We start from the raw sequence: 27,084 nt of genomic DNA, 5'->3' as shown, positions 1-27,084 counted from the left end.
CTGGTTAATAAATCCTGTCATTTTGTCAATGGAGTAGAAAGTACTTTCAATAAGAGGTTCATGATGCAGGACACATTCCAGCAACCCTCTCTTCAACACCTGGACTAGGTGGCATGGTCTAAACCCAAATATCAGCCTGCTGCTACCATTTCTGTTCTCCTCCAAGGTTAAACAACCAAAGAAAACCCAAGGGGATACCTGAACAATCCCTACCCCAGCATCAGAAATAACAAAGTGGTTCCTGAGCAGATTAATAGGGACAGTACTAAGGTGTAAAGTGCAGACTGAGCAATACAGGTAGAAACCTTAATAATTGACTCTATGTCAGCTCTGAGTGGCTAAAAGGATTCTTTGGGGACAGTGTTTTATAAGGCAACACAATTGCCTGAATCAGCTAGACTGACTCTCTTAGCTGAGGTGGTGGTAGTGGTGGTGGTAGTGGGGGGGGGGCGCGGAGGGGGGAAGATTTGAATGTCTAAATCAGGTGCATTATTCACTGTACAGAGGTTTAATTAAAAAAGAAAAAAAATCATACGCTGTAACCTTATGTAGGAAAAATGACTTTTTTAAAAACCATCATTCCAATGACACCTGGATCATTACAGCGAAGAAGAATTTAGAATCTAATTACCTACAGGGTGTTTACATATGTTATCACAGGAGCTTGGAGAGCAAATCAAGATAGACCTAGGTGGTTTTTACTTAACCTGCAGCCAGTCTTGTCTTTTCAGTTCCTCAGATGCAAATACAGTATCATTATGGAGGTAACTCAATTTACATAGATGTATTCCTGAAAACCAGATGTGCTGTGTGAAAGCCAAATTGTTGTGGATCAAATTATGTTTTATATCCTAAGGGAACTTGTTATTTAAGCATCTGTGATGCTTGCTATGACTTAAAGCGTTGGCATTTATAGACCAAATGGTTGCCTCTGTTCTAAGGTGGTGTGCTTGTGGTGTAGGCAGGGTCATGTTAGGCTATGCTGTGGGAAAAAAATAAGTGTCATTGACTTAACACAACAAAGAGTTATTTCTTGTTTTTATCAGAATCTGATGCAGGTTGGATGGCCCCCCATGCTGTTGTCTTCCAAGGACCCAGCGACTCAGGAACTCAGACTGTTTCATTCTTGCAACTCTGACATTTCAGTTTCATTTGACCGCAGATAGATGCACAGAGGCAAAAAGATAGTAAGGTGAGTGCTCAGGAAATTGAAAATGGTTTGGTGACCACGGTCTGCCACCCTGGTATTTATCACTGTGATTGTTTCTGTGGGTTTTGGAAGCATTGATGGGACTTTCTGGAATAGCCAATTGATTTTCAGAGCTCTTGGTACATTACACATTCAATAATACTTTTTGTATACAAATATAACTCTTCATTAATATAACGATAAAGGCAATCTCTTAGAAAGAATATATTGGCCATCAGATTCAGGAACCAGAGGAAGAAAATCCATGGGAAAGGAGTACAGGCTCTCAAAAGGAGTGTTGGCACAAAATGCTATCTGTGTAGCATATTAGTCATACAGTGCATGCTTTCTAGTTTCATTTGCCTTGACTTCATAGTAACCTCCTGGACTAGTCTCAGATTGCTCTTCTGACTCTGGTCCTCCTGTTTACTTGTGCTTTCCCTGCATGATCCTGACTTAGTCTCCAACCTCAACCTACAGGCCTGATCCTTACCTTCACTCTACATCCTTGGTTTGTAACTTGCTTATGTGGCCTTCCCAATATCTGACCATTGTCCATATTCTGCCCATATCACTGCTCCCATGTAGCATTTGCTGCTATATTCCCTAAAGCCTGCTCAAGGACATCACTCTGGCGATTCTCCCTTTCTCCTCCATCACCAAATTTCTCCTCTTTACTGAATATCCTTGTCTACTGCATATTAACAGTCCAGTGTTTCTCATGTCCTAAAAGAAGGGAGACCCCTCTCAACCTCTGTTCCCATTCTAGTAACAGTACTAACTCCTTCTCATTACTTTAGAGCATCTTAAATTTTTAAAAGTTAATTTCTCTCCTTCCATTCTCACCTGAAACTACCCCAATCAGGCCTTCACTACCGCTGTTCTCCTGAAACTGTACTTGTCAAGGTCACCCTTGATTTCCATGTTGCTGAATCCAATGGTTATTTTCAGTCTTCATCTTACTTAAAATCTCAACAGCACTTGACACACAGCTGTTCACTCTCTCCTCTGTGAAACTCTTTCTCTTCTTGGCTTCTAAGATAATTACACTTGCCTTGTTTTCCTCCCACCTTTATAAATGCTCTTTCTCAGTCTTTTTGTTTCCCTTTTCACCCTGTTTTTCTCCCCTAATTTCCTCACCTAAATATTGGAGTACCACAGTGCTCAGCCCCTGGATCTCTTCATTTTTCCTATCCATAGTCACTCTATAGGTGATCTAGTCTAGATTTATGCCTTTAAATAGCATCTCAGTGTTGATATCATCCAAATTCTTCAACCCAGTTGTCTTCTCTGATAAGACCCATGTATCCTACTGCTTATTTGACATCTACACTTGGATGTCTAATAGGGATTGCAAATTTAACATCTCCAAAGCTAAGCCCTGGATCTTTCTCCAAACCAGGTTTTCTTACTCTTTTCTCCATTTCAGTTAATGGAACTTCATCCTTTAAATTGCTAGGATAAAAAGTCATAATACTCAGCCTTAACTCTTCCTATTTTATCACAGCCTTCATTGATCTGTCAGAGAATCTTGACAAATTCTTCTAAAATTTTACCACTTTTCACAACTCCCATCACATCTCACCTGTGTTATCACATAACTTCCTACCTGATGTCTTGCTTCTGTGTTTGTTCTCCATGCCTCCCCTAAAACTATTCTTATCAAAGCATCCAAAGTAACCCTGTGAAAATACAAATCAGGTCATATCACTCTTCTGCTTATTACTGTCATTGGATTCCCATGTCATCAGACTGAAACCCAAAGTCCTCATGCTCACCTATGGAGCTCTGTGTGACCTGGCTCTTCCCACTTCAGCCAGTTTGCATCACTGCTGTCCTTGAACATAACAGGCAGTCTTCCCCTCCTAGGCCTTGACCTTGCTGTTTCCTCTGCCAGGCATTCTCTTTTCTCAGCTATTCACACGGCTCACTTACTCACTTCCCTCATGTTTTTATTTTAGTGCGTCATCTCTGTGAGGCCGTCCCTGATCACTTATTGAAAAACTGCAACTAATTCCCTGATATTTTCTATCCTTCTACCATGATTTATTTCCCCCTTACCATTATCACTTCAAACACACCATATTTTTAAAATTATTTCATCTTTTATTTTTTTTTAAAGATTTTATTTATTTGAGAGAGAGGAAGAGAGAGAACACACAGAGGAAGAGTGAGAGAGAGAAGCAGACTCCCTGCTGAGCAGGGAGCCCGACTTGGGGCTCAATCCCAGGACTCTGGGATCATGACCTGAGCTGAAGGCAGATGCTTAACTAACCAAGGAGCCACCCAGGGACCCCTTATTTCATCTTTTAATTTTATCTTCCCCATTTTAGTATAAGCTCTATGAGGGTATGAAGCTTGACTGATTTGCTTACTGTTGTACCTCTTCTGGCTCAAACAATGCCTGAGATACAGTAATTGCTTGAGAAACATTTGTTGAATGAAAGAACAGATCAGTAATAGGGTTGTGTTCTCAAAGGTAATTTGAAATTCCTCTCTTGGGAACATTATTCATATTTTCCTACATAAATAATGAAATTCCCACAGAAATGAAATAATGAAAGTCAGTCCTGTACTATTGGCTTAAAATCTAAGTTCTCCAATATGCTTAAAACTGAGTTCATTAGTTGAGGAATCATACAGTGTCCCCTAACTAGCTGTTGCCAATGAGACATACTTGGAAACAATTGATCACAATATAGCATTGTGAGGACTATAAAAGAAGAATCACAGAATCCAATGGGAAGCTCAGAGGAAGGAGGAGTGATTTTGGAATTGGAGTTAATTTCACAGAAGAAGTGGGTCTGTAAGAATGAATGAAAGTTGCCACAGAGAGAAAAGGAAGGAAATTTAATAGGCAGAAGGAATACTATATCAGATGTCACAAGTATAGAAGTGTATGATATATTCATAAAAAGGAGAACAAATTTTGTGTGACTGGAATATTGGTGAGAGAGGTAGGTGGGTCAAAGTTGTGGAAAATGCCATGAGCCATATTAGGGAGCTGAGATGTAATCTGTCAGCGCTAAGAAAGGTTTCTGGATTGAATGGAGTTTTGGAGACTGGTAAAGAAGCAAAAGCGCATTGCTTCTCTTAGAAATTGTCTTAACACTTTGTGGCTTATCAGTTGTTGGGTTCTCAAATTTCCTTTGGTTTCTAAGTAATTAAAAAAATAATTGATTGGGCTACTTCAAAGTTTAGGTAATGACTAGTATCTAAAATCTTATGTATTTAGGGACACCTGGGTGGCTCAGTCGGTTAAGCATCTGCCCTCAGCTCAGGTCATGATCCCAGGGTCCTGGGATGGAGCCCTACATGGGGCTCCCTGCTCAGTGGGGAGCCTGCTTCTCCCTCTTCCTCTGCCTGCTGCTGTGCCTACTTGTGCTCCCTCTCTATCTCTCTGTCAAATAAATAAATAAACAGAATCTTTAAAAAAAAAAAAAATAAAATCTTATGTATTTCTAATTCATTGTGATAAGTAATATGTTCACTTATACATTGTTTTCAGAAAGTATGACCTCTGGAAGTCCAAACAGGAATTTACTAAGTTTTACCCAAACATTATCTTTATGATATCCACATACATGGTGGTTGAGTACTGGTGTGTTGGGGCACTCTGATGGCTCAGTTGGTTAAGCATCTGACTCTTGATTTCAGCTAAGGTCATGATCTCAGGTTAATGAGATCAAGCCCCACATCAGGCTCTGCACTCAGCACGAAGTCTGCTTGAGATTCTCGCTTTCCCTCTGCCCTTCCCCCTGCTTTCTTTCTCTCCAAGTAAATAAAATCTTTAAAAAATACTGGCATGTTATCTTTATAGTCATAGCTACACAATAAATTCAAATTTGATCTTTAGGAAGAGACTGGTGACCTGGATAAAGGCACAGGTTTGCCTATTAAAAATGCAGATGCCAGAGTCCTGGGAGAGATAGCCAAGGGAAAAGATGAGGGAATCAAGATTCAAACTTATCTTGAGCCTGAATCCTGAAGACTGAGTCTATACCAAGTAGAGAAAATTTAAATGCAGAAAGCTTAATGTCCTGAGTTTAGGTTCAGAAATTTAATTATGGGAGCAAGATTGGGGAAGCTTGAGCTGGCAGCTGATAGGAATCTAAGTACCAGGTACTATTCTAAGAGTTCTGTGTGAGTTAAATCATTTAATCCTAACAGCATCCCTATGAGGTAAGGGCAATTATTCTTCCCATTCTACAGGCACCAAAATTTTCCCAATATCATGTAGCCACAGAATGGTAGAAGTAGGATTTGAACTGACAATGGTGACCACTATGCTATAATCCATGGCAACAGTTCATGTGAAAATTGTGGGTTTTTTTGTGTGTGTGTGAAAATTTTAGAATATTAGGGTTTGAAGGAAACTGGGAGATCAGGATGTTCAGGGATTTTTCCAGCTTTCTGGGCAATGCCTTAGAGGTCCCATCCACGAGCAGTGGGTGGGTAACTGAGTGAGCAGGGATCCAATGGCGCAGGCAAAACCAGCACACTTCCATTGGTTCTGTTTCCACGTTAGGGATACAAATATGGTCTCATTTGAAGTAAGAGTTCACATAACTTTTTAAAAAAGTGCCTTTGATTTTGTAGCCTAAGCACTTGTTCTGTTGATGAGGATGCCATGGTCAAAGTAATGAGTATAATATGAGCTAACAGTGAAGTGGGGCTTCTTGAACATAAAACCCATTCTTCTTTTTAGTATGACTCCATTAAAAAAAAAAAAGCTATTGTGGTAAGAACGCTTAATGTGAGATCTAACCTCTTAAATTTTTAACTGTACAATACATTATTGTTGACAATAGGTACAGTGGTATACAGCAGATCTTCAGAGCTTATTCATCTTGCTTAACTGAATCTTTATGCCTGTTGATTAGTATACTCCCCATGTTTACCTACCCCTTTCCCCTGGAAACCACCATTCCACTCTTCGATTCTATGAATTTAACTATTTTACATACCTCATGTAAGTGGAATTATGTATTATTTGTCTTTCTGTGATGGGCTTATTTTATTCAGCATAATGTCCTGAGGCTTCATTTGTGTTGTCACATATGGCAGAATTTCCTTTTTTCAGGTGGAATAGTATTCCATTGTATGTATGTATGTACCTAATTTTCTTTATCCATTTGTTTATCAATGGACATTTACATTTTTTCCATGTCTTGGTGGTTACAGGTAATGCTAAGATGAACATAGGAGTGCTATTACGTCTTTGAGATCCTGATTTCAATTCTTTTAGATAAATACCCAGAAGTAGGACTGCTGGATCATATGGTAGTTCTATTTTTAATTTTTTGAGGACCTTCCATACTGTTTACCAAAAAAAAGCTGCAGCATGATTTGTGTTCCAACTAACAGTGCATAAATATTCCAGTTTCTCCACATCCTTGCTAATGCTTGTTGTCTTTTTTTTTTTATAATAACCATCCTGACAGGTATGAAGTACTATCTTATTGTGGTTTTGATTTGCATTTCCTTCATGATTAGTGACAATGAGCATTTTTTTATACCTCTTAGCCATTTGTGTGTCTTCTTTGGAGAAATGTCTATTTAAGTCTTTGGTGACCTTAAAAAGGGCATTGTGTCCCACCTACTGGGGATAACTGTTCTTTCTTGCACCATGTTTGCTGTACTGTACTTAATTCAGGGGATACATTTAACTGGCCTACAAAGTGGTCCTGAGGAAGGCAATCAGGATGCTGTGGGGTCTGGAAACATACATAGAATGACTGAAGTGTTTAAGGATGTCTAGCCTGGAAGAGAAGTTAAGGAGAAGGCTGACAGTTATTTCCAGTAAGAAGGCCATTTTGTTCAAGAAGGAAAGGTTTTGGTATTAAAAACCTTTGGTCTCAAAATAAACATAAGAGTGCTTTAATAATAGAATTCCAGAAATGAAAAAGGCATCTCATGAGGTAGTAAGGTGCCTGTCATGAGATATATTCAAGCCAGGTTGTGAGCACTGTAGGGATGCTGTAGAAGTGGTTCCTCCAATGGTTGGGAGTTTTGACAAGTTAGCTTCTGAGATCACTTTAAACTGTAAGAATATATGAGTCTAAGAGGTCCTCAGTCCAAAAGGTAAGCCGTTAAATCTTTACACTCCATTTGATGTTACAAATACCATTTTAGATTAGATTCTTTATCCAAGGTCATTTACCATAACCCTTTATATAAATCAATAGATGATATGGTTTTGGCAATTCCCAGCTGATCTAACAATATATCAATTCTAAACATAGAATACACATTAGATTTGGTTCACAGATCAAAGAGTTTGAGAGCTATGAGCTATGAGGTCCTTAGAGATTGTCTGATCAAATCCTTTTATTGTAGGATGACAAAACTGAAGTTAAGAGGCAGTGTGTCTGCTCCTGACTTACCTAGCTCCTTACAGGGGCATAAGGGATGAACAGGCTCAACCCTGCCCTTTTCTAAGCCAGTACAAACTAGGGCAGGACACTTAGCAACAGTCTTTGGTGCACATTTGGGAAGGCCTAGAATTTGTTGAATAATGATAGCTGCAGTTTATTAAGTGCAAATGCTGCACCAAACACAATTATGGGTGTTTTGCAAACAATATGAAACTTAATTTTATGAGAGCAGGATTATTATTTTTATATTACAGATGAGGAAAATGAGGCTATATGCTTTACCCAAGATCACACAGCTGGTAGGATGGCCAACTTCAGATTCAAATACCCAAATGTTTAACCCTAAAGCCTGTGCTCTTAACCACTTCACATTGCCATTCAGTCATAGCCCATACCTGCCCACCTCACCTAGGGCACTGTCTTTGCCCACCAGATTGGATCTTCCTAGTATAGGCATTCTCCTGGATCATGCCTGATCTCACTCCTTTTGAGGACCTGCTCCTCAGGACCAGTCTTGGCAGCCAGGCCATCACCCTACCTTTGAGGTTGTGATTTTTACATAGTTTTCACCTTGAGTTAGGACAGGTGAAGTAACTTACTCAAGGATACAGACAGTATAGGAGAGATCTGGGAGATGGGTCCTGGAATTCCATTACCCAGCACAGTGCACATTCCTCTGTCCTTGATTCTGTTTCCCCATAAAGCTGTAAATAAGATATAAACTTTGTAATTTTTAATTCAAGATTTGCTGTAAAAAGTAAAAAAGTAAAAAAAAGCCATGAGTCATGCTCCATTGTCCTCTGGCACTGACTTGCTGTGAAGCCATCCAGGATAATGTGGGTTTCTAATATCCTTGTAGAAAACTCAATATTTTTCTCCTTGTATAAGGTCAATCTACAGATTCAAGCATTTTCTCATTAATGAAAGCTTTTTAAAAGTATTCTGGACCATTCTGTGTATTCTATTTGTTATAAATGATGAATCATGTATATGGTTGATCTCCTTTGTCTTCCATAGCTATCAGCTTCTCTTGAAGCATTTTTATAAAAGATTTCTATTCATTTCTTAGTTTATTTATATTTATAAACTACTTAAAACAACTATAGTGTTGAAGTTTTAACTCCAATAGTGGGTTTGTCTATTTCTTCTTTCAGTTCTGTAAGTTATTACTTCACAAATTTTGAAGCTCCATTATTATGTGCATGCACAATTAGGATTGTTCTCTCTTCTTGAGTTCTTGTCATTAAAAAAGTCCCTCCTAATTCATGATAATAGTCATTGTTCTGAAGTCCCCTTTTCTGATACCTAATATAGCTACTTTAGATATTTTATTCTGACTGATGCATATCTTTTTTCATTGTTTTACTTTTAACCAATTCATCCAGTTTAGTTTTTGATTAACATTAGCATGCTCCTTCTTTTTCTCTTCTCTTACTTTTGAGCTACCTGTGTTGTTGTGTTTTTCTTTTAAAGATTTTATTTATTTATTTGAGAAAGAGAGAGTGAGAGAGAACATGAGTTTGGGGGGGAGGGGGACGAGATGGGGAGAAGCAGACTCCCCATTGAGCAGGGAGCCTGATGCAGGGGCTCGATCCCAGGACTCTGAGATCATGACCTGAGCTGAAGGCAGATACTTAACCAACTGAGCCACCCAGGTGCCCCTGTGTTGTGTTTAAAGTGAGTTTCTTATAGACAACTATAGTTGGGAAATTTTTTAATAAATTTACTCGGTCCATTTCTGTCTTGTAATTAGTGTATCTGAACCACTTATATTTATGTTATTTGTATATTAGACTAAGTCTGCTCTCTTATTATATTTTTCTGCTTGTTTCTTCTGTTTCTTTTTTTAAGTTTTATTTAAATTCCAGTTAGTTAACATATAGTGTAATATTAATTTCAGGTGGACAATAGCATGATTTAACACTTCCATACAATCCCTGCTGCTCAGCACAGCAAGTGCATTCCTTAATCCCCATCACCTATTTCACCCATCCCCCATTTCACCCATCCCCCCACCCACCTGCCCTCTGGTAGCCGTCAGTTTGTTCTCTGTAGTTAAGAGTCTGTTTCTTGGTTTGCCTTTTTTTCCTTTTGATCATTTGTTTTGTTTCTTAAATTCCACACATGAGTGAAACCATATGGTATTTGTCTTTCTCTGACTGACTTATTTTGCTTAGCATAATGCTCTCTAGCTCCATCCACATTGTTGCAAATGGCAAGATTTCATTCTTCTTTATGACTGAATAGTATTCCATTGTATATACATACCACATCTTCCTTATCCGTTCATCAGTTGATGGACACTTGGGCTATTTCCATAATTTGGCTGTTGTAGATAATGTTGCTATAAACATCAGGGTGCATATATTCCCTTTGAATTAGTGTCTTCATGTTCTTTGGATTAATACCCGCTAGTGCAATTGCTGGATTGTAGGATAGTTCTATTTTTAAGTTTTTGAGGAACCTCCATACTGTTTTCCGGAGTGGCTGTACCAGTTTGCATTCCGACCAACAGTTGCAAGAGGGTTCTTCTTTCTCCACAATCTTGCCAACACCTGTTGTTTCTTATGGTGTTGATTTTATCCATTCTGACAGGTGTGAGATGATACCTAGTTGTAGTTTTGATTTGTATTTCCCTGGTGATCAGTTATTTTGAGCATCTTTACATATGTCTGTTGGCCATCTGAATGTCTTCTTTGGAAAAATGTCTATTCATGTCTTCTGCCCATTTTTAATTGTATTATTTGGTTTGGGGTGTTGAGTTTGATAAATTCCTTATATATTTTGGATACTAACCCTTTATCAGAGATGTCCTTTGCAAATACCTTCTCCCATTCCTTGTGTTGCCTTTTAGTTTTGTTGATTGTTTGCTTCACTGTGCAGAAGCTTTTTATCTTGATGAAGTTCCAATAGTTTATTTTTGCTTTTGTTTCCCTTGCCTCAGTTTCTTGTTGTGAGTTGGAATGTTCTGTAGATATCAGGTGAAGTTGGTTGCTAGTATATCTCCTGTCTTCCTTTTTTATTTTTTCTATGCTCTCTGGAGTCTCTTCCGCATTCTCTTTTGCATTTCCATGTAAATTTTGGAGTCACTTATTCCTTGTAAGACTGCTGGTGTTTTAGCTGAGATTGCATGAATCAATCTATCTATCTATCTATCTATCTATCTATCTGTCTGTCTGTCTGTCTATCTATCTATCTATCTATCTATCTATCTATCTATAGGACAACTGATATTTTCATTGTAGAGAGTATCCTTAACTATGAGTATGGTATAAATTTCCATTAATGTAGTTCTCTTTATTGTCTTTCACTTTGGGTTTATACTTTCTCCATAAAAACATTGCCCATATTTTGATATATTTATGTCCAGATAATTTATATATTTTTATGGTACTTCAAATATTTAAAAACATTTTGTTTATTGCTGCTGTATAAAATTACAATATTTGTATATGAATTTTAGTCTAGCCACTGCCATATTTTCTTATTAATTCTAGTAATTTGTCTGTAAAACTATTTGGGTTTTCTAGGTAGGTAATCATATCTGTTTCTATCATTCTAATCCTTACAGCTTTTATTTTCTTTTTATTTATTTATTTTATTTATTTTTATTATGTTAGTCACCATACAGTACTTCATTAGTTTTTGATGTAATGTTCCATTATTCATTATTTGTGTATAACACCCAGTGCTCATCTCAATATGTGCCCTCCTTAATACCCATAACTGGGCTAACGCATCTCCTCACCTCCTTCCCCTCTGAAACCCTCAGTTTGTTTCCCAGAGTCCATAGTCTCTCATGGTTCATCTCCCCCTCTGATTTCCCCCCCTTCATTTTTCCCTTCCTTCTCCTAATGTCCTCCGTGCTATTCCTTATGTTCCACATATGAGTGAAACCATATAATTGTCTTTCTCTGCTTGACTCATCTCACTTAGCATAATCCCCTCCAGTTCCATCCATGTCGATGCAAATGGTGGGTATTCATCCTTTCTGATGGATGAATAATATTCCATTGTATATATGAACCACATCTTCTTTATCCATTCGTTGGTTGAAGGGCATCTCAGCTCCTTCTACAGTTTGGCTATTGTGGACATTGCTGCCATGAACGTTGGGGTGAATATGCCCCTTCTTTTCACCTCTGTATCTTTGGGGTAAATACCCAGTAGTGCAATTGCTGGGTCATAAGGTAGCTCTATTTTTAACTTTTTGAGGAACCTCCATACTGTTTTCCAGAGTGGCTGTACCAACCTGCATTTCCACCAACAGTGTAAGAGGGTTCCCCTTTCTCCACATCCTCTCCAACATTTGTTGTTTCCTGCCTTGTTAATTTTTGCCATTCTAACTGATGTAAGGTGGTATCTCATTGTGGTTTTGATTTGAATTTCCCTGATGGCTAGTGATGTTGAACATTTTTTCATGTGTCTGTTAGCCATCTGTATGTCTTCTTTAATACTATTATGTGGGTTAGGCTCTCCAGTGCTAAATAGGAGTTCTTTTATTATGAAACTTTATCCTGTTACTGATTCTACAGAAAATAATTCTAACAATTCTCTACTGAGGTGATGTTTCTTCTAGGTTTATGGTAAGATGCCAGTTACTAGGTTTAGGAAGATATTGTATATACATACTGTTCATGTCTGTTTGCACAATTAAGTTCATACCAAAGAACTAAATCTACTCTAGACTCCTAAAATGAATGAAGAGTCTACTCTATGCCAGAAATTGCTCTAGAGATTTGAGATATAGCACAGAACAAAATATATAAAAATCCCTGCCTTTATTTTTTTAAAATATTTTGTTGTTCCATGAATATTTGATAGAATTTACCTATCAAACGGTTTGAGACCAGTGTTTACTTGGTGGAACATTTAAGAGTTACCGGCCCAATGACTTTTACTATAATTGTTTTTCTATTCTTTTTGATCCAGTTTTGATAAGTTATCCAGGAATTTGTGAGTTATATCTATATTTTAACACACATTGGTGTAAAATTAGTGATAATAATTGATATTATTTAATTCCTTGCTGTATTACTAATTGCAATGCTCTTTTATTTCAAATATTATTTATTTTCTTTTTATATCTTTATTTTGATTTATTTTGTGTATTTTTTGCATAGGTAATGTATTTACGTGGTTAAAATTCAGAAGGCAAAGAAGGATATGCAATAGGAAATCTCTCTCATTCTTGTTCTTCTGCCATTAAATTACCCTCTAATCACTGTTATCAATTTCTTGCATATCCTCCTAGGTAATGATACACAATATATAAGTAAAAATAAGTATATATAAGTAAACACTTTTACATTTTCTTAATAGGTAGTATACTTTTGTTCTTCTAAACTTTTATATTCAATGATATATGGAATAATACTGTTTCATATCAGGAAAGATCATTTTTCATTTTCTTTTGTGGATGCATAGTATAATCCTGTATGGATACACACACACACACACACACACACACACATATATATAAAGGTTATATATATATAAATTTATCAGTTTTTTTGGTCAAAGGACATAAATTATATCCAATCTTGTGCTGTTAAAAATAGCACTTAAATAAGTAACTTTGAACATGTATCACTCTGCACTTGTGAAGATGTATTTTAGGATAAATTCCTAGGAGCAAAATTATTGGATCAAAGGTTACAAGTTATATATTTTATTTTATTCATTTTGGATAGGCTGTATGTACATATGTATAAGATTCAAAAGAAACAAAGGAGTAAATGGTGAAAAATAAATCTTCCTCATATCCCTTTTACTAAGTTCCTCTTCCCAGAGGCAATTACATTTATCTTTCCAGAGTTATTCTAGGTATATACAAGTATATATGCATATATAGGGTAAATTCTCTTATGTTTCAGTTTGTGGGTATCAGAAAGGCTTTGGTTATTTTTTTGGCCAAAAAAGAATCATCAGGCTTAGTGAATCCACTTATTTTAGGAACTTATTCTTTGTTGTCTTTCAGATTCAGCCTGACACCTGCAACATTTGGACCCATCAGAGCAAATAATGTCTCTCTGTGGACTTTTATTAGGCCCATTCATATGTTTTACAAGAAAGAGTGGCTGTTTTTATGGGATCCTAAATTTTTTTGTCCAAGAATTTCATACATGATACAATTTGGATTGTTTGCCATCTTATACCTCTTCATCCATTATCATCTTGGGGATGACTTTCATTTTTCTTTGCATTGGGCTTTCATTTCTTGTATGTCATGTATTTGTCTTTCCTGCTTTACTTCCTAGCTTTGATGGGACACATTCTTTAGTAGCTTTCTGAGAAAGGATATGTAGAAGGAAAAAATTTTAGATTATCATGTCTGAAGATATCTGTACTTTTCCCACCCAAATTGGTAATTGTTTGGTATGGGAATTTAATGTAGAAAACATTTTCCTTCAGAAAGTCATTGCTAAAGTGTCTGTTAGCTTTCCATATTGGTATAGAAATATCTGAAGCTATTGTGATTCTCAATCCTATCTATGTCACCTGTTTTTTCCCTCTGGGAGTTTTAGGAACTTTTTCTACTCAATGGTCTGAAATTTTACAATAACATACCTCAGAGTGTGCTTACTTCCATCCATTGTGCCATACCCTTTTCAGTCTAGAAAGTTATGTCTTTCATTCTTGATAAATCTCCTTGAATTATTTCATTGAGGATATTCTACTTTATTTTATCTGTTCTCCTTTTGGATGCTGGACATATTGAAACGGTTTTCTAATTTTATTTTATTATCCTTTTACTTTATGGTAAAGTTTCTTAAATTTATTTAGCAGTCTCCCTTCCTGATTTTTACTTCTGCTATCATACATTGAATTTTGTTTCCTGCATGTTCCTTTTATTCTAACACTCTGCTATTTCTTCATTAAAGCTTTGACTTTTCTCATATCTCTGAAGATATTAATAACTTTTAAATTTTTATTTCTCTCTGAAGAATCTTTGCTTTATCCAAGTTGTCCACCTCCCATTCGTTCAATTTGATTTGCGTTCCATGTTATAGGCTTTCCTTATATATGTGATAATCTTGGGTGTATATCAATGATTGAGAGAGCTAGAGCCTAAAAATTTATTTGGAAGCTCTCAGCATTTGGTGAGGTTTTCAACTCTGAGTATCACTGTGGGCCAAATAGTGAGAGCTGTCTGTTGGGGGAATATCTTGTTAATAACTTTGTTTCTATTTTCCTAACTGTCCTTTGTAAACTACTTTCCTATACTTTATTCGGATTTATTCTCCTGTGTTTTTCCCCCCTCACTTCCTAAATTGTTTGCTTACCTTATTAGGTTTCACCATTTCCTCTTTTCTAAATATTTAAACATATAATTTTTTTTCTAATCATCACTTTGCCTATGTTCTACAAAGTGTGATGAGTGACAATAATTTCATTGCTATTCAGTTCTAAATATTCTATAATTTCTGAAGCACCTGAGTGGCACAGTTAAGTGTCCTACTTTTGGTTTTGGCTCAGGTCATGATCTCCGGGTTGTGAGATTGAGCCCCAATTTGGGCTCCATGCTCAGTGTGGAGTCTGATTGACTCTCTCTTTCCCTCTGCCCTCCCGCCCCAAAATACATAAACACATCTTTTAAAAATATTCTGTAATTTCCATTAGGGGTTCTTCCCTCTTTACCCATGAATAATTTAGAAACTTGTATGTGTGCACACATACATGTGCACACCCTTGTTTTCTATTCATATGTTTACTTTTTAAATTGCATTTTGGTCAGAAACATCTGGTCTTTGTGATAGTAATTATTGAAAGTAGTTGGATATTGCTTTATGGCTTAGTATGTGATCAATTTTCATAAATATCCCCTGTATGTTTGTAAAAAAAAGTTACCAAATTGTTGGTTGCAAATCCTGTATATGTCTTACACAGCCCAAGTGTCAATTTCTGAGCCCAAGTTAAAATTTCACAATGCCGTTGTAGATGTTCTTTCTTCCAGTAGTCCTTTCATTTTTCGCTTTATGCATTTTAAACTATTTTATTGGGTATATTCAAATGTAAAATTATATCTTTTCGGAGAAGTGAATTATGAAATTATGAAATTATTCTATCTCTAGTAATGCCGTTGCTTTAAAGTCCATTTTTGCCTGATGTGAACACAGCTAAATGATTTTTCTTTGGTTTATGTTTGCATCTTATGTAATTTTTCCATATTTTTACTTTAATTCTTTTGTGTCTTTATGTTTTAGGTATATCTTTTATAAACACCGCATAGCTTTTTTAAAAAAATCCTTTTTGATAATCTATGCCTTTTAATCAAAGTTTATTTTTATTTATTATAATTACTGATATAGTTTTATTTACTCTATTTTATCTTATGATTCCTTTTTGTTTTGCTCTTTCTGTGTTCTTTTTTCCTCCTTTCTTGCCTTTATTTGAATTGATGCAAATTTCATTCTTTTCTTCTCTAGTGCTTTTAATGACACTTTAAAAAAATTTTTTTATTGTTATGTTAATCGCCATATATATCATCATTAGTTTTTGATGTAGTGTTCCATGATTCATTGTTTGTGCATAACACCCAGTGCTCCATGCGGAACGTGCCCTCTTTAATACCCATCACCAGGCTAACCCATCCTCCCACCCCCCACCCCTCTAGAAACCTCAGTTTGTTTTTCAGAGTCCATCGTCTCTCATGGTTCTTCTCCCCCTCTGATATCCCCCCGTTCATTCTTCCCCTCCTGCTATCTTCTTCTTCATTTTTTTCTTAACATATATTGGATTATTTGTTACAGAGGTACAGATCTGTGATTCAACAGTCTTGCACAATTCACAGCACTCACCATAGCACATACCCTCCCCAGTGTCTATCACCCATCCATCCCATCCCTCCCACCCCATCCCCCACTCCAGCAACCCTCAGTTTGTTTCCTGAGATTAAGAATTCTTCATATCAGTGAGGTCATATGATACATGTCTTTCTCTGATTGACTTATTTCGCCCAGCATAACACCCTCCAGTTCCATCCACGTCATTGCAAATGGCAAGATCTCATTCCTTTTGATGGCTGCATAATATTCCATTGTATATATATACCACATCTTCTTTATCCATTCATCTGTCAATGGACATCTTGGCTATTTCCACAGTTAGGCTATTGTGGACATTGATGCTATAAACATCGGGGTGCACGTACCCCTTCAGATCCCTACATTTGTATCGTTGGGGTAAATACCCAGTAGTGCAATTGCTGGATCGTACGGTAGCTCTATTCTCAACTTTTTGAAGAAACTCCATACTGTTTTCCAGAGTGGTTGCACCAGCTTGCATTGCCACCAACAGTGTAGGATGGTTCCCCTTTCTCTGCATCCCTGCCAACATCTATCATTTCCTGACTTGTTAATTTTAGCCATTCTGACTGGTGTGAGGTGGTATCTCATTGAGGTTTTGATTTGGATTTCCCTGATGCCGAGCGATGTTGAGCACTTTTTCATGTGTCTGTTGGCCATTTGGATGTCTTCTTTGGAAAAATGTCTGTTCATGTCTTCTGCCCATTTCTTGATTGGATTCTTTGTTCTTTGGGTGTTGAGTTTGATAAGTTCTTTATAGATTTGGGGATACTAGCCCTTTATCTGATAAGACATTTGCAAATATCTTCTCCCATTCTGTTGGTTGTCTTTTGGTTTTGTGGACTGTTTCTTTTGCTGTGCAAAAGCTTTTTATCTTGATGAAGTCCCAATAGTTCATTTTGCCCTTGCTTCCCTTGCCTTTGGCGATGTTTCTAGGAAGAAGTTGCTGCGGCTGAGGTCAAAGAGGTTGCTGCCTGTGTTCTCCTTTAGGATTTTGATGGACTCCTGTCTCACATTGAGGTCTTTCAACTATTTGGAGTCTATTTTTGTGTGTGGTGTAAGGAAATGGTCCAGTTTCATTCTTCTGCGTGTGGCTGTCCAATTTTCCCAACACCATTTGTTGAAGAGACTGTCTTTTTCCCATTGGACATTCTTTCCTGCTTTGTCAAAGATGAGTTGACCATAGAGTTGAGGGTCCATTTCTGGGCTCTCTATTCTGTTCCATTGATCTATGTGTTTTTGTGCCAGTACCATACTGTCTTGATGATGACAGCTTTGTAATAGAGCTTGAAGCCTGGAATTGTGATGCCGCCAGCTTTGCTTTTCTTCTTAAGCATTCCTCTGGCTATTCAGGATCTTTTTTGGTTCCATACAAATTTTAGGATTGTTTGTTCCATTTCTTTGAAAAAAGTGGATGGTATTTTGATGGGGATTGCATTGAATGTGTAGATTGCTCTAGGTAGCATTGACATCTTCACAATATTTGTTCTTCCAATCCATGACCATGGAACGTTTTTCCATTTCTTTATGTCCTCCTCAATTTCTTTCATGAGTATTCTATAGTTTTCTGAGTACAGATCCTTTGCCTCTTTGGTTAGATTTATTCCTAGGTATCTTATGGTTTTGGGTGCAGTTGTACATGGGATTGACTCCTTAATTTCTCTTTCTTCTGTCTTGTTGTTGGTGTATAGGAATGCCACTGACTTCTGTGCATTGATTTTATATCCTGCCACTTTATTGAATTCCTGTATGAGTTCTAGCAGTTTTGGGGTGGAGTGTTTTGGGTTTTCCACATAAAGTATCATATCATCTGCAAAGAGTGAGAGTTTGACTTCTTCTTTGCCGATTTGGATGCCTTTGATTACTTTTTGTTGTCTGATTGCTGTGGCTAGGACTTCTAATACTATGTTGAATAGCAGTGGTGATAGTGGACGTCCCTGCCGTGTTCCTGACCTTAGGGGGAAAGCTCTCAGTTTTTCCCCATTGAGTATGATATTCGCTGTAGGTTTTTCATAGATGGCTTTTATGGTATTGAGATGTGTACTCTTTATCCCTACACTGTGAAGAGTTTTGATCAAGAAAGGATGCTGTACTTTCTCAAATGCTTTTTCTGCATCTATTGAGAGGATCATATGGTTCTTGTTCTTTCTTTTGTTAATGTATTGTATCATATTGATTGATTTGTGGATGTTGAACCAACCTTGCAGCCCAGTGATAAATCCCACTTGGTCGTGGTGAAGAATCCTTTTAATGTACTGTTGGATCCTATTGGCTAGTATTTTGGTGAGAATTTTTGCATCCATGTTCATCAGCGATATTGGTCTGTAATTCTTTTTGATGGGGACTTTGTCTGGTTTTGGGATTAAGGTAATGTTGGCCTCATAAAACGAGTTTGGAAGTTTTCCTTCCATTTCTATTTTTTGGAATAGTTTCAGAAGAATAGGTATTAATTCTTCTTTAGATGTTTGGTAGAATTCCCCTGGGAAGCCATCTGGCCCTGGGCTTTTGTTTGTTGGGAGATTTTTGATGACTGCTTCAATTTCCTTAGTGGTTATTTCTCTGTCCAGGTTTTCTATTTCTTCCTGGTTCAGTTTTGGTAGTTGATACATCACTAGGAACGCATCCATTTCTTCCAGGTTATCTAATTTGCTGGCATAGAGTTGCTCATAATATGTTCTTATAATTGTTTGCATTTCTTTGGTGTTGGTTGTGATCTCTCCTCTTTCATTCATGATTTTGTTGATTTGGGTCATTTCTCTTTTCTTTTTGATAAGTCTGGCCAGGGGTTTATCAATCTTGTTAATTCTTTCAAAGAACCAGCTCCTACTTCTGTTGATCTGTTCTACTGTTCTTTTGGTTTCTATTTCATTGATTTCTGCTCTGATCTTTATTATTTCTCTTCTCCTGCTGGGTTTAGGCTTTATTTGCTGTTCTTTCTCCAACTCCTTTAGGTGTAGGGTTAGGTTGTGTACTTGAGACCTTTCTTGTTTCTTGAGAAAGGCTTGTATTGCTATATACTTTCCTCTTAGGACTGCCTTTGCCACATCACAAGGATTTTGAACAGTTGTGTTTTCATTTTCATTGGTTTCCATGAATTTTTTTAATTCTTCTTTAATTTCCTGGTTGACCCATTCGTTCTTTAGTAGGATGCTCTTTAGCCTCCATGTGTTTGAGTTCTTTCTGACTTTCCTCTTGTGATTGAGTTCTAGTTTCAAAGCATTGTGGTCTGAAAATAGGCAGGGAATGATCCCAGTCTTTTGGTACCGGTTGAGACCTGAATTGTGACCTAGGATGTGATCGATTCTGGAGAATGTTCCATGGGCACTAGAGAAGAGTGTGTATTCTGTTGCTTTGGGATGGAATGTTCTGAATATGTTTGTGAAGTCCATTTGGTCCAGTGTGTCATTTAAAGTCTTTATTTCCTTGTTGATCTTTTGCTCAGATGATCTGTCTATTTCAGTGAGAGGGGGTGTTAAAGTCCCCCACTATTACTGTATTGTTGTCAATGTGTTTCTTTGCTTTTGTTATTAATTGGCTTATATAATTGGCTGCTCCCATGTTAGGGGCATAGATATTTACAATTGTTAGATCTTCTTGTTGGATAGATCCTTTAAGTAGGATATAGTGTCCTTCCTCATCTCTTATTACAGTCTTTGGTTTAAAATCTAATTTATCAGATATAAGGATTGCCACCCCAGCTTTCTTTTGTTGTCCATTAGCATGGTAAATCGTTTTCCACCCCCTCACTTTCAATCTGGGGTGTCTTTGCATCTAAAATGAGTCTCTTGCAGGCAGCATATCGATGGGTCTTGTTTTTTTAATCCAATCTGATAGCCTGTGTCTTTTGATTGGGGCATTTAGCCCATTTACATTCAGGGTAACTATTGAAAGATATGAATTTAGTGCCATTGTATTGCCTGTAAGGTGACTGTTACTGTGTACTGTCTGTGTTCCTTTCTGGTGTATGTTGCTATAAGGCTCTCTCTTTGCTTAGAGGACCCCTTTCAATATTTCTTGTAGGGCTGGTTTTGTGTTTGCAAATTCCTTTAGTTTTTGTTTGTCCTGGAAGCTTTTGATCTCTCCTTCTATTTTCAATGACAGCCTAGCTGGATATAGTATTCTTGGCTGCATATTTTTCTCATTTAGTGCTCTGATTATATCATGCCAGTCCTTTCTGGCCTGCCAGGTCTCTGTGGATAGGTCTGTTGTCAATCTAATGTTTCTACCATTGTAGCTTACATATCTCTTCTCCTGAGCTGCTTTCAGGATTTTCTCTTTGTCTCTGGGACTCGTAAGTTTTACTATTAGATGTCGAGGTGTTGACCTATTTTTATTGATTTTGAGAGGGGTTCTCTGTGCTTCCTGGATTTTGATGCCTGTTTCCTTCCCCAAATTAGGGAAGTTCTCTGCTATAATTTGCTCCAATATACCTTCTGCCCCTCTCTCTCTTTCTTCTTCTTCTGGTATCCCAATTATTCTAATGTTGTTTTGTCTTATGGTATCGCTTATCTCTCGAATTCTGCCCTCGTGATCCAGTATTTGTTTATGTGTCTTTTTCTCAGCTTCTTTATTTTCCATCATTTGGTCTTCTATCTCACTGATTCTCTCTTCTGCCTCATTTATCCTAGCAGTCAGCGCCCCATTTTTGATTGCACCTCATTAATAGCCTTTTTGATTTCGACTTGGTTAGATTTTAGTTCTTTTATTTCTCCAGAAAGGGTTTCTCTAATAACTTCCATGTTTTTTTCAAGCACAGCTAGTATCTTTAAAATCATCATTCTGGACTCTAGATCCGACATTGTACTAATGTCCATATTGAGTAGGTCCCTGGCAGTCGGTACTACCTCTTGTTCTTTTTGTTGAGGTGATTTTTTCCGTCTTGTCATTTTGTCCAGAGGAGAATAGATAAATGAGAGAACAAAATGCTAACAGGGTAACAGCATCCCCAGAAAATATACTCTAAACAAATCAGAAAAGACCTGAAGCCGGGGGAAAAGAAAGGGAAAGAAAAAAAAAAAAAGAAAAAGAAAAAGATAAAAACAAACAAAAACAGAACAAAACAAAAAAAAAACAGAATACGATCAAATATGATCAGGCTGGTGCATAGATCAGTGCCACACACTAGATTTTGGGTGTCTTTTGGTCTGTTAGAAGAAAGCGCCTCCCAAAATATTAAAGAAAGAAAAACTTATATATGTATAAAAATAAGGGTTGATATGATGAAGGGATGGAATATGACTGTAAAGATGAAAATTGTAAAAAAAATTTTATAAAAGGAATTGATAAGTTGTTTGAAAAAAGAAAGAAGAGCATTAAAAAAAAAAAGAAAAAAAAGGGAGAGAATGTGATCAGGCAGGAGAGTAGAACAAAACCATACACTAGAGATTTAGGGTATATTTTGATCTGTTAGAAGAAACTCTCTCAAAATTTTAAAGAGAGAACTACTTATATATATATATATATATATATATATATATATATATGCCAAAAATAAGAGTAACTAGTATGAAGGGATAGAATATGAGTCTAAAAATGAAAAATAAAAATGTTTTTTAAAAAGGGATTGATAAGATGTTGGTTGAAAAAGGGAAAAAGAAAAATTAAAAAAAGACTGTTAAAAAAAATTAACTTTGAAAGACTAAAGAATCATAGTAAAGAAGCCATGGATTCTATGTGCAGTATTCCCCTAGCGCTGGAGTTCTGCCGTTCTCATTGATCGGTAAACTTGCTCTTGGCTGGCTGTTCTTGCTGATCTTCTGGGGGAGGGGTTGTTGCCATGGTTCCCAAATGTCTTTGCCGGAGGCGGAATTGCCCTGCCTTTGCCGGTCCGGGCTAAGTAATCTGCTTGGGTTTGCTCTCAGGAGCTTTTGTTCCCTGCAAGCTTTCCCTACAGCTTTGGAGGCTGAGAGTGAAAGTGGTGGCCTCCCAATCTCCGCCCCAGAGGAGCCGAGAACTCGGGGCCACACTCCTCATTGCGCCCCCAGAGAAAAGCAGTCAGTCACTCCCGTCTCCCCGGTCTCCGGCCACACTCCATGCTCACCTGGTCTGTGACCGACCATTTCTATCTCTCTGGCACCTGACCCCGTGCAGAGTCTCCAAACCCAGCAAACCCCTGCGGTGCGCTCTCACGCCACTCCTCCCGGGGGAGTAAGGGGAGTCTCCCCGGATCTGCCGCTTGTTGGGTCCCTCCTGGAGGAGCAGTGGCCCGACTGTGCCACGAATCAGTTTATGGCAACCCCGAGCTGAGAGCCCGCGCCTCGGTTCTGTCTCTGCAGCCGGCTTCCCCGCTCCGATACCCGGGGGCTCTGCCACACTCAGGCACCCCCGGTCTTTCTGTGACCCCGAGGGTCCTGAGACCACACTGTCCCACGAGGGTTCTACCCCCAGCTTAGCCACTGGACCGACATCCCTCAGCGGAGCCAACTTCTAAAAGTTCCGATTTTGTGCTCCGCGGCTCTATCACTTGCCAGAAGCGGCTGACGGAGGCCCCCTCCCCCGCCATCTATCCTCCCAAATATCGCCTCGGATTCACTTCTCTGCACGTGCTACCTTCCAGAAAGTGGTCGCTTTTCTGTTCAGAGAGTTGTTGCTATTCCTTTCTTTGATCTCCTGTTGAATTTGTAGGTGTTCATAATGGTTTGATCCCTATCCAGCTGAATTCCTGAGACCAGACGAAATCCAGCTCTCCTACTCCTCCGCCATCTTGATGACTTGCATCGACACTTTTATTTCTATTCTTGAAGTAGTTACCTTTGAAATTTTTAAAAAATATGCATAACACAATATAAAGTTAATTAATATTTTTACCTTCCTCCCCCAAAATATAAGACCTTGGAATGGTTTAATTCTAGTCACCTGCAACCAGTGTCTAGATGTGCACCCTTTTAGCTCTCTCTTTTTTATTAGATCATAAATCAGACTTTTTATTAATGTTTTATAGAGTGAGCTTTTATATAAATTTATATATTTACTTTTTATTTCAGTTTATGTGCTGCTGAAGTGAGCACAATATAGTTACTTTTATTTCAGTCATATTCCTTCCTGTATGTTAGAACTTCTTTTACTATTTTCTTTCTTCTTGAGACACGTACTTTAAAATTTTCTTTAGCAAAGGTTTAATAGTGGTAAAGTCAGATTTTTATACCTAAAAATATCTTTATTTCATCTCTGTTCCTAAGACATAGCTCATATTAGTGTACAATTTTAGGATGACACAGTAAAACTCAAGCATAATGCAATAAGCATGAGCCCAATTACTCATTTTTATAAAACGCAGGGTCACATTATTTTAAGGTTGAGATAATTAAAAAAATTTTGTTTGTTAACATATAATGTCGTATTTGTTTCAGGGGTACAGGACTGTGATTCATCAGTCTTACACAATTCACAGCGCTCACCATAGTACATACCCTCCCCAATGTCCATCACCCAGCCACCTCATCCCTCCCACCCCCCTTCCACTCCAGCAACCCTCAGTTTGTTTCCTGAAATTAAGAGTCTCTTATGGTTTGTCTCCCTCTCTGGTTTTGTCTTGTTTCATTTTTCCCTCCCTTCCCCTATGATCCTGTCTTGTTTCTCAAATTCTTCATATCAGTGCGATCATATGATACTTGTCTTTCCCTGATTGACTTATTTTGCTTAGCATAATACCCTCTAGTTCCAACCACATTGTTGCATATGGCAAGATTTCATTTTTTTGGTGGCTGGATAATATTCCATTGTATATATACCACATCTTATTTACCCATTCACTGTTGATGGGCATCTAGGCTCTTTCCATGGTTTGGGTATTGTGGATATTGCTGCTATAAACATTGGGGTGCACGTGCACATTCGGATCACTACATTTGTATCTTTAAGGTAAATACCCAGTAGTGCAATTGCTGGGTCATATGGGAGCTCTATTTTCAACTTTTTTGAGGAGCCTCCATAATGTTTTCCAGAATGGCTACACCTCCTTGCATTCCCACCAACAGTGTAGGAGGGTTCCCCTTTCTCTGCATCCTTGCCAACATCTGTCGTTTCCTGACTTGTTAATTTTAACCATTCTGACTGGTGTGAGATGGTATCTCATTGTGGTTTTGATTTGTATTTCCCTGATGCCGAGTGACGTTGAGCACTTTTTCATCTGTCTGTTGGCCATTTGGATGTCGTCTTTGCAGAAATGTCTGTTCATGTCTAATGCCCATTTCTTGATTGGATCATTTGTTCTTTGGGTGTTGAGTTTAAGAAGTTCTTTATAGATTTTGGATACTAGTCCTTTATCTGCTTTGTCATTTGCAAATATCTTCTCCCATTCTGTCGGTTGTCTTTTGGTTTTGTGGACTGTTTCTTTTGCTGTGCAAAAGCTTTTTATCTTGATGAAGACCCAATAGTTCATTTTTGCCCTTGCTTCCCTTGCCTTTGGCGATGTTTCTGGGAAGAAGTTGCTGTGCCTGAGGTCGAAGAGGTTGCTGCCTTTGTTCTTCTCAAGGATTTTGATGGATTCCTTTCTCACATTTAAGTCTTTCATCCATTTTGAGTCTGTTTTTGTGTGTGGTGTAAGGAAATGGTCCAGTTTCATTCTTCATGTGGCTGTCCAATTTTTCCAGTACCATTTGTTGCAGACTGTCTTTTTTCCATTGGAATTCTTTCCTGCTTTGTCAAAGATGAGTTGACCATAGAGTTGAGGGTCCATTTCTGGGCTCTCTATTCTGTTCCATTGATCTATGTGTCTGTTTTTGTGCCAGTACCATACTGTCTTGATGATGACAGCTTTGTAATAGGGCTTGAAGTCTGAAATTGTGATGCCACCAGCTTTGTTTTGCTTTTTCAACATTCTTCTGGCTATTCGGGGTCCTTTCTGGTTCCATACAATTTTTAGAGTTATTTGTTCCATTTCTTTGAAAAAAGTTGATGGTATTTTGATAGGGATTGCATTAAATGTATAGATTGCTCTAGGTAGCATAGACATCTTCACAATATTTGTTCTTCCAATCCATGAGCATGGAACGTTTTTCCATTTCTTTATGTCTTCCTCAATTTCTTTCATGAGTATTCTATAGTTTTCTGAGTACAGATCCTTTGCCTCTTTGGTTAGATTTATTTCTAGGTATCTTATGGTTTTGGGTGCAGTTGTAAATGGGATCGACTCCTTAATTTCTCTTTCTTCTGTCTTGTTGGTGTATAGGAATGCCACTGATTTCTGTGCATTGCTTTTATATCCTGCCACTTTACTGAATTCCTGTATGAGTTCTAGCAGTTTTGGGGTGGAGTCTTCTGGGTTTTCCACATAAAGTATTATATCATCTGCAAAAAGTGAGAGTTTGACTTCTTCTTTGTCGATTTGGATGCCTTTGATTTCTTTTTGTCGTCTGATTGCTGTGGCTAGGACTTCTAGTACTATCTTGAACAGCAGTGGTGATAGTGGACATCCCTGCCGTGTTCCTGACCTTAGGGGAAAAGCTCTCAGTTTTTCCCCTTTGAGTATGATATTTGCTGTGGGTTTTTCATAGATGGCTTTTATGATATTGAGGTGTGTACTCTTTATCCCTACACTGTGAAGAGTTTTAACCAAGAAAGGATGCTGTACTTTGTCAAATGCTTTTTCTGTATCTATTAAGAGGATCACATGGTTTTTGTTCTCTCTTTTATTAATGTATCGTATTGAATTGATTGATTTGCGGATGTTGAACCAACCTTGCAGCCCAGGAATAAGTCCCACTTGGTCGTGGTGAATAATCCTTTTAATGTACTGTTGGGTCCTATTGGCTAGTGTTTTGGTGATAATTTTTGCATCCATGTTCATTACAGATATTGGTCTGTAATTCTCCTTTTTGATGGGGTCCTTGTCTTTTTGGGGATCAAGGTAATGCTGGCCTTGTAAAATGAGTTTGGAAGTTTTCCTTCCATTTCTGTTCTTTGAAACGGCTTCAGAAGAATAGGTATTAATTCTTCTTGAAATGTTCGGTAGAATTCCCCTGGGAAGCCATCTGGCCCTGGGCTTTTGTTTGTTGGGAGATTTTTGATGACTGCTTCAATTTCCTTAGTGGTTATAGGTCTGTTCAGGTTTTCTATTTCCTCCTGGTTCAGTTTTGATAGTTGATACATCTCTAGGAATGCATCCATTTCTTCCAGATTCTCTAATTTGCTGGCATAGAGTTGCTCATAATATGTTCTTAGAATTGTTTGTATTTCTTTGGTGTTGGTTGTGATCTCTCCTCTTTCATTCATGATTTTGTTGATTTGGGTCCTTTCTCTTTTCTTTTTAAGTCTGGCCAGGGGTTTATCAATCTTGTTAATTCTTTCAAAGAACCAGCTCCTACTTCCGTTGATCTGTTCTACTGTTCTTTTAGTTTCTATTTCATTGATTTCTGCTCTGATCTTTATTATTTCTCTTCTCCTGTTGGCTTTAGGCTTTATTTGCTGTTCTTTCTCCAGCTCCTTTAGGTATAAGGTTAGGTTGTGTATTTGAGACCTTTCTTGTTTCTTGAGAAAGGCTTGTATTACTATATACTTTCCTCTTAGGACCACCTTTGCTGCATACCAAAGATTTTGAACAGCTGTGTTTTCATTTTCATTGGTTTCCATGAATTTTTTTAATTCTCCTTTAATTTCCTGGTTGACCCATTCATTCTTCAATAGGATACACTTTAGCCTCCATGTATTTGAGCTCTTTCCAACTTTCCTTTTGTGATTCAGTTCCAGTTTCAAAGCATTGTGGTGTGAAAAT

The 27,084-nt window shown here is 37.7% G+C and overlaps 1 long non-coding RNA gene across 2 annotated transcripts in view; it reads left to right on the top strand.

Moving 5' to 3' along the window:
- Positions 1–27,084, top strand: part of LOC118519476 (uncharacterized) — a 517,670-nt gene that overhangs the window by 280,455 nt on the left and 210,131 nt on the right. For both annotated transcript variants that reach the window (XR_013449842.1, XR_013449843.1), the window contains one exon: positions 1,047–1,192. This is a non-coding gene — a long non-coding RNA (uncharacterized LOC118519476). The remainder of the gene's footprint in view (positions 1–1,046; positions 1,193–27,084) is intronic.

Source organism: Halichoerus grypus, chromosome 7 (assembly GCF_964656455.1).
Source record: "Halichoerus grypus chromosome 7, mHalGry1.hap1.1, whole genome shotgun sequence".
NCBI classification, from domain to species: domain Eukaryota; kingdom Metazoa; phylum Chordata; class Mammalia; order Carnivora; family Phocidae; genus Halichoerus; species Halichoerus grypus.
Note: the sequence above shows the minus strand (reverse complement) of the source record. Positions and strands in the feature narration are given on the sequence as shown.